Source organism: Procambarus clarkii, chromosome 8 (assembly GCF_040958095.1).
Source record: "Procambarus clarkii isolate CNS0578487 chromosome 8, FALCON_Pclarkii_2.0, whole genome shotgun sequence".
Lineage (NCBI taxonomy): Eukaryota > Metazoa > Arthropoda > Malacostraca > Decapoda > Cambaridae > Procambarus > Procambarus clarkii.
In genome coordinates this window covers 23,248,822-23,257,715 of record NC_091157.1, presented here as the reverse complement: position 1 = coordinate 23,257,715, position 8,894 = coordinate 23,248,822, and the positions used below count along the sequence as shown (strand labels likewise).

The window sequence follows — 8,894 nt, the reverse complement described above, 5'->3', positions numbered from 1 at the left end:
CCGGCGCCTTGCTGTGGGAAGTCAGAGATGTTTATGATTCTGGTCTAGGAATACCGTGGGATTTCACCAAAATGTGTTGTATACAATGAAATGATTATACATTGCTATGTTGTGAACATTGTATACAGTACCTCAAGATATAAATCCCAAACCACTTAACTAGCTACCAGATACCTAATTAATTCCCTACTCTCTGTAAATGTCTTCCTGGTGTGTGTGTGTGTGTGTGTGTGTGTGTGTGTGTGTGTGTGTGTGTGTGTGTGTGTGTGTGTGTGTGTGTGTGCGTGTGTGTGTGCGTGTGTGTGTGCGTGTGTGTGTGTGTGTGTGTGTGTGTGCGTGTGTGTGTGTGCGTGTGTGCGTGTGTGTGCGCGTGTGTGTGTGTGTGTGTGTAATTACCTAAGTGTAATTACCTAAGTGTAGTTACAGGATGAGAGCTACGCTCGTGGTGTCCCGTCTTCCCAGCACTCTTTGTCATATAACGCTTTGAAACTACTGACGGTCTTGGCCTCCACCACCTTCTCACTTAACTTGTTCCAACCGTCTACCACTCTATTTGCGAAGGTGAATTTTCTTATATTTCTTCGGCATCTGTGTTTAGCTAGTTTAAATCTATGGCCTCTTGTTCTTGAAGTTCCAGGTCTCAGGAAGTCTTCCCTGTCGATTTTATCAATTCCTGTTACTATTTTGTACGTAGTGATCATATCACCTCTTTTTCTTCTGTCTTCTAGTTTTGGCATATTTAATGCTTCTAACCTCTCCTCGTAGCTCTTGCCCTTCAGTTCTGGGAGCCACTTAGTAGCATGTCTTTGCACCTTTTCCAGTTTGTTGATGTGCTTCTTAAGATATGGGCACCACACAACAGCTGCATATTCTAGCTTTGGCCTAACAAAAGTCATGAACAATTTCTTTAGTATATCGCCATCCATGTATTTAAATGCAATTCTGAAGTTAGAAAGCATTGCATAGGCTCCTTGCACAATATTCTTAATGTGGTCCTCAGGTGATAGTTTTCTATCTAGAACCACTCCTAGATCTCTTTCTTTATCAGAATTCTTTAAAGATTTCTCACATAATATATAGGTTGTGTGGGGTCTATGTTCTCCTATTCCACATTCCATAACATGACATTTATTAACATTAAATTCCATTTGCCAAGTGGTGCTCCATATACTTATTTTGTCCAGGTCTTCTTGAAGGGCATGACAATCATCTAAATTTCTTATCCTTCCTATTATCTTAGCATCATCAGCAAACATGTTCATATAATTCTGTATACCAACTGGTAGATCATTTATGTACACAATAAACATCACTGGTGCAAGAACTGAACCCTGTGGTACTCCACTTGTGACATTTCTCCATTCCGATACATTGCCTCTGATTACTGCCCTCATTTTTCTATCAGTCAGAAAATTTTTCATCCATGATAGAAGCTTACCTGTCACCCCTCCAATATTTTCCAGTTTCCAGAACAACCTCTTATGTGGAACTCTGTCGAAAGCCTTTTTTAGGTCCAGATAGATGCAGTCAACCCAGCCATCTCTTTCCTGTAATATCTCTGTGGCCCGATCATAGAAACTGAGTAAATTCGATACACAGGATCTTCCTGATCGAAAACCATACTGTCTGTCTGATATTATATCATTTCTCTCCAGGTGTTCTACCCATTTAGTTTTGATTAGCTTTTCCAATACTTTCACTATTACACTTGTCAATGATACAGGTCTATAATTGAGGGGGTCTTCCCTGCTGCCACTTTTGTAGATTGGAACTATGTTAGCCTGTTTCCACACGTCTGCTACGATTCCTGTACACAGGGATGCCTGAAAGATCAGGTGAAGTGGAATGCTGAGCTCAGATGCACATTCTCTCAGAACCCATGGTGAAACGCCATCTGGGCCAGCTGCTTTGTTCCTCCCGAGCTCCTTTAGCATATTTTCCACTTCATCTCTAGACACCTCTATCCGCTCTATGTTGTTCTCTGGAATTCTTATTGTGTCTGGTTCTCTGAAGATTTCATTTTGTACAAACACACTTTGGAACTTTTCATTTAATGTTTCACACATTTCCCTTTCATTTTCCGTGAATCTGTTTCCCATTTTCAACCTCTGGATATTATCCTTTACCTGCAATTTGTTGTTTATGAATTTGTAGAATAGGCCCGGTTCTGTTTTACATTTATCTGCTATCCCTTTTTCAAAATTTCTTTCTGCCTCTATCCTTACTGCTGTATAATTGTTTCTCGCATCTTTGTATCGCTGGTATGTTTGGGGGTTTGGCCTCTTCCTATACCGATTCCATTTTTGTGTCTTTTGGTCTCTTGCCCTCTCACAATTTCTGTCAAACCAATCCTGTTTTCTGGTCCTGCATCTCTGTTTTGGTATGAATGTTTGTGTGCCTTCCTCGTATATTTTTAAAAATTTGGCATACATTTCATTTACTTCCCTGCCTAGCAACAATTCTGTCCAATTACACTCATTAAAAAAATTTCGAAGTTCCCCATAGTTGCCTCTCTTTAAATCGAGTTTATCAACTGTTTCAATGTCCCCATTTTCTTCTAGATGATATCTTAAAGCATATTTAATGTCTAACAGGACGTGATCACTCTTTCCCAAGGGAGGAAGGTACTGGATGTCAAAAATCTCTTCTTCTTTCCTGGTGAATACTAGATCCAGTACTGACGGTATATCTCCTTCCCTCATTCTTGTGGCTTGCTTTATGTGTTGATACAAGAATGTCTCCAAAATGAGGTTCACAAATCTGCATGTCCAAAAGTCCTCCGTTCTTGCTTCATAGGCCTCCCAGTCTATTGCTCTAAAGTTGAAGTCCCCCAGTATCAACAGTCGTGATTTATCTTTATCTGCTTGTACAATAATATCTCTCATGACCATTATGAGGCCCTCTCGTTTGTCATCCAGTTCTTCCTTTGTCCACGTGTTGCTTGCTGGTGGGCTGTAGGTATTTACAATTATCAGGTTATCATCCTGATTCCAGACCTGCAATGCCATTATGTCAATATCTCGAGGGTTTTCAAATATTAACTCTTTTACCTTCAGGTGTTTTTTCACCAGTACAGCCACTCCTCCTCCCTTCCTAGTTTTCCTGTCACGTCTCCAAACTGAGTAGCCTCTTGGGAATATGACTTCATTTATTATATTTCCTTCAAGTTTCGTTTCTGATAATGCAACAATATCTGGGACCCTAAGCTGGATTATATCTTGCAACTCCAAAGTTTTTGACCTCACTCCATCTATGTTGGTATACACAATTTTCAGGAACATGTTCCCTTTTCCTTTGCTCTTTACTCCTCCTTCCACTACTGATCTTGTTGCTTTGTTTTTATGTACCATTTCACAAGCTTTCCAGTCCCTGTCACTTTGTAAAAAAAAGAATTTCTGTCTTCTTCATTTCTATCCCCATTTAGCCGTTTTGCCTCAATTAAGTTCATTTTCAGCTTTTCTCTGTCTTCCTTGGAGAGGTCTTGTCTTATTGACCAAGATTTGCCAACCTCATCACTCTGCAGTTTCCTGGCATTTCTTAGCACTTCCATCATGTTTTTCACTCCATTAAAGGTCACCCTTAAGGGGCGGTTCTTTTCTTTCTCATATTTTCCTATTCTTCTAAAATCACTGACATTTTCCTTTGAGCCTTCTCCTAAACCTACTATTTTCTCTATGATTTTCATCTCTTCTGCCGCTCGGTCCACCCTAGATGAAATTTCCTTCTCTAAACATCCAAAAATGATTATGGACTTAGTTCTATCTGCAGTGTTTTGTACCAGTTTACTGTTGGTAACCAGTTCTTTCCTAATTGCTTGCCTAATTTCTGCTTCTTGTTGGTCATTTCTGGTTTTGACTTCCGAACACACTTCTTTGATAGTCTCTTTCTCTTTTACAACTTGAGCATATGTCGCTTTTATTTCTTCTTTATACTTTTCTAGTTCTTTATTCACCTCCTCTATGTGAGTTGTCAGTGAAGTTTCCAGTTGGAGATCCTTACCTAACTCTATGTTAGCCCTTAGGCTTGCTTGGAGTTGTTCACCATATGAGTCTATTTTCTTGTTTATTTCTTCAAAGTCACCACACTTCACTTTCCATGCCTCATTTTCTTTCACTAGTTCCTTGATTTGCTCCTCCTGATTTGTTACCTTGTCTGTTAATGCAGTAATAATCTTACCTTGTTGAAGCATACTCCCTTTTAGAGTGCAAAGCTCACTCCAAAGAGCTCCATTGTCCTCTTCTAATTTAAGCACTTTTTCTTCATACTTCATTTGCATGTCCTCAATTATCTCTAACCTGCCAAGAACACCTCCTTTCCTTATATCTTGTGTTGAGAATCCTTTGAAACCATCATCTGATGGTGTGTCTACCTTCTCAGTGGGGGTGGTGGCGGCGGCCATCTTTGATTTTGTTCTAGACCAAAACAAACTTTTCCACTCGGCTATTTTCACTCAGTTTTACTTGTTTATTGTATTTTATTTGCTTTTACTCTTCCCAGAACCTTTATGTAACCTGGGACACCACTATAGCCCTCAACCTGTTCCCAATACTTAGGTAATTCGATATTTCCAGGAGCTTGCTGCAGTGTGACTTCTGCCTCCTCCAGCTTCACCTCACCCCACCTCACCGTGTGTGTGCGTATGTGTGTGTGTGCGTGTGTGTGTGTGTGTGTGTGTGTGTGTGTGTGTGTGTGTGTGTGTGTGTGTGTGTGTGTGTGTGTGTATACACCCACATATGTGTTGTATGTGGGTGCTGAAGTTCAGTCTCTTGTCTATGTATAGGTCAAGGAACTTTCCATAATCATTATTGCTAATGTTAACATTGTGTATCTGAAGTTGAATTTGGTTTCAGGATTTACTTTCGAACAAAAATAGTAGTTGGTCTTTTTTATGTTTGATGTGAGTTTGTTAGTTTACATCCATGAGTGGACTTTTTAAATCTATTATTTTCATTATTATATAGTGCGTTTGGGTTGGGGTCTGAATAGAGGAAGGTAGCATCGTCAGCACTTATGTTTACACTTATTGGAAGTATCTAAGTATCAACTAAAGTATCTTCACACTTGACTTAAACTTTAGTAGCTATTTTCTGGACCATTCCTCAAGTTTCGGAGGTCAACGAAGATGGAATTCACATGAAATGGCTTATGTTACCATCACTAATAATGTTGTGTTTTCTGTCTAGCTTCAGACACGGTTATGTTACAATTGTGTCTTAAAGAGTTGCGCGCAATTAAGCATGATAGAAATCACTTACAATTAATGCAGGATGGTAGAAAATCACTTACAATTAATGCATCAAGTTTGGAGACTTGAATTGAAATTGAAATTGAAATAAGTTTATTGAGGTAAAATACACACAAATGGATGAGGTAGCTCAAGCTATTCTCACCCCGTTCAGTATATCGTGTTAATACATACATAGACACACACACTTGTACACATTTTAGTGTAACAAGCAAGGCAAATAGTTCTGTCTGATGGGTAGAGGCAACTGCACTTGCAGCTGCACCCGTGTGGCGGTGTAGGAAACCATCAATGTATATGATTTGAGAGAGAGAGAGAGAGAGAATGATCTGTGGACAGAGCATCAATATGGCGTAAGGTATTGGGCTTTGCCTCAAGATGAAGCATAATAAAGAACCCGAATATCAGGAGAAAAAATTACATTAAAAACTGTCCACATGATACATATATATAATCATGTTTTAAACATTTTAATTGTATTATTTGCATATATATATATAATTAGGAAGTAATGTTTATCTGGGTAAGTTGTCAGCTTTTATGAACTAATAGCTAGTGCGGCTTGTATATGGGGTACATCCGGTCTCTTACCCTCGACTGCGGCGGTAACTTTATGGTCAGGAAGCCAAAAATATTTATAGTTCAAGTTCAAGTATGTTTATTGAGACAAGAAAAAAATACATCTCAAAGGGATAGAGTAACTTAGGCTATTTCTACCCCCTCTACTTCAAGTCCCTCAAGGGGCGCACAAATTCAGTAAGTACAAATAGACAATTAACATTACAAGAATCCCATTTAACATTGCAGGTTAATATAGTAAGTACAGCATACAATTGTTACACTCTTGGGGCAAAATTTTTGTAGCTCCTAAGTATACTGTCTATCATACCATTATCACACATACAAACAATTTGATGTGGTACATTACTTATTTCCTTATTTCTATAGTTATCAATAAGTTGACACTATAATACATAATGTTCTAAGGTGTGGGCGTGCGGCATACTACATAATTTACACTCCTTATCTTTTTCACTGACATCAACTCCGTATTGCCAGATATATTTGTATCCTAATCTTAATCTCATGTAAATTGAATCCTTCCAAGTTGACTTTCCTTTATCATAGGTGAAGGACGAGTTTGTATTTATTACTGAATAATTCTTAAGTGTGTTACTACTATCCACTATTGCCATTCTTTTTATCATTTCTTCATCTTCATTTCCTCTTATTATTCCTCTTACATCTGTCTTCATTCTGAAATAAAAACCTTTGACGTTACTTTGCATATATGTACATTAATTATAAAATTGATTGGCTTGTGTGCAGGCCTTCACACTCCCTGAGCGAGCCATCAAGTAACTATAAAAAGGCATATATCTTCACTTTCACTTCAGTTATATTTATACCAAAGTATTAACATGCAGCTTATATGTCTTTCTGATGACATAAAAAACTTCGTTTTTTATAATATATAGATTCAATTAACATTGATTTTCAAAAGGTCATAGTTCCCATCGAAAGGGAGAGCGTCGGCCAAGAAGCCTTGTTTAAAATATGAATATTTTTCCTCTCTAATAAGGTATAATCTCTGTGATGCATTAACACAAACTATTTTATATCTGCCTTTCTGATAACATATATAAATATAATCTTTATTTGTGAATATTTGTTAATTAAGCAATATATCAGAGAGCGTGTAGGGTTCGGTGTTCTATGAACGAAAAGGACTGGAGTAGTTTAAATAGCGAACGCATACCAACGAATAACGCTAGTATCTATATAACAAATTTATTGTCATGTGGAATTGATTTAACTTCCAGACACTTTTTTTTAATAAATATTAAATATTTTGTGGCTGTTTATGAAAAATATTATTATAAATACACATTCTACTTGTTAATATTACCAATTAAATTTGCGACAATTTGAGCCATGAAATACGACGACTGGATCACTGTGTACAGGAGGCTGTTATGGCAGCAAACACTCTCCAGGCGACCATATATCTTGGATAAGTCGCTCCACACAATTGTCGCTTGGACCGTCGACTTCCTATGGCGTCACCTCTCACATATTTACGTCTCATTTCGTTATGAAATTAGATTATTTCAGAGAAAAAATAGGTTTGATCATGTTCTACGTGTAGCACCAACATTATAGTAAGTAAATATACCATATTTCTTCATTACTTACGTAATGCTAATACGTTTTGGGTAGTTTTGGCCTGATTTGGGATGATTGGGGTAATTCTATGGACCCCCTATCAGCAAGTGTTTGTCAAATTCTTTAAGGAAAGTTTATCATCCTGATTGCAGATCTCTAGCGATATTATGCCAACTTCTTGTGGATTCGCAATCATTATTTAATTTACCTTTAGGTGTTCTTTCACCAGCACAGCAACACTGTACCTCTCCCAACCAGTTTAAGATAAAAACTAAGTACTAACTAATTAACTCAATGTAACCTACCTTACCCCCAAAATGACAACCCATGTCTTCTATTTTAAACAATGCTGTTTTGTTGACCAAATTGTATTTTTGTTTTTTTCTGCAATGTTTCCCCCCCCCCCACCACTCTACCACCACATTGAGTTTAGTAGCTCTGTGCACGTCAGGTGCTGTTTAATATACAGACCTACTCCTCCATTTGACCTAGTTTCTCTATCACATCTATATCACTTTGTGCTTTAGCCCTGGTGGAGCTTGGTCCACCAGGGTGTTGTTTGGAGTGGCCCGCAGATCCACATACAGTCTGCATATGATATACAGTCTGTTGATCAATTAAACTACAGTAGTTAGTTTTATTCACCGAATGCACCAATATGTGTTCATTCTTCCCAGATGAAGGAACTAGGTAATATTCATCATCTGAATGCACCATCTGATGCTTTAACACACTCATGATACACGAGAGGTTTAAAAAACTTTTAAAACTTTTAAAACTTTTTGACCTATGTATTTAAAAGCAATTCTAAAGTTAAAAAGTGTAGCATAGGCCCCTCGCAGAATGTTCTTAATATGATCCTCAGGTTATAGTTTTCTATCTAAAACCACCCCTAGATCTCTTTCTTGATCAGAATTCTTTATAGATCTCAGTGGCTCGATCATAGAAACTGCTCTAAATCCTTGTTGGCCTGGATTGTGGAGGTCATTGGTCTCTATAAAACTAGTAATCTGACTCCTGATCACTCTCAAATAATTTTATTATGTGGGATGTTAGTGCAACTGGTCTATAATTCTTTGCCAATGCTTGTGTTGTGTTGTGTTGTTTTGGTAGTGATGTGCAATGTGTTGTTTTGGTAGTGATTCGTCCAGTTCTGGTAGTAGTGCGGTTGTTGTGTAGTGTAGTACTTGTGTGCTTGTTAATGACTTGTATTCCAGTCTTGTGGGTATCTCCTTTCCCCTACGGGCCAACTGCTTTGTTCTTACCTAGCATTTTGCTTTGTTTGGGTATAAATGTTTGTGTGCCGTATATTTTGCAAAATTTGCCATATATCTCATTATTTACTCCTCTGCCTAGCAACAAGTCTGTCTAATTATACTCATTAACTGTTTTTCAAAGTTCCCCATAGTGTCCTTTATTGAAATCGAGTTCATGAACCGTTTCAATGTTCTTATTTTCTTCTAGATTATATCTTAAAGTATAT

The 8,894-nt window shown here is 37.8% G+C and overlaps 1 long non-coding RNA gene across 2 annotated transcripts; it reads right to left on the bottom strand.

Moving 5' to 3' along the window:
• Positions 1-4,662: 4,662 nt before the first annotated feature.
• On the bottom strand, positions 4,663-7,508 carry LOC138358923 (uncharacterized). 2 transcript variants are annotated; one of them, XR_011225628.1, is made up of 2 exons: positions 7,442-7,508; positions 4,663-6,502 (listed from the first exon to the last, which is right to left on the bottom strand). It is a non-coding gene; the product is annotated as an uncharacterized lncRNA (long non-coding RNA). The 2 variants fall into 2 exon arrangements; XR_011225627.1 differs by lacking the exon at positions 7,442-7,508 and adding an exon at positions 7,155-7,435.
• Positions 7,509-8,894: the final 1,386 nt, after the last annotated feature.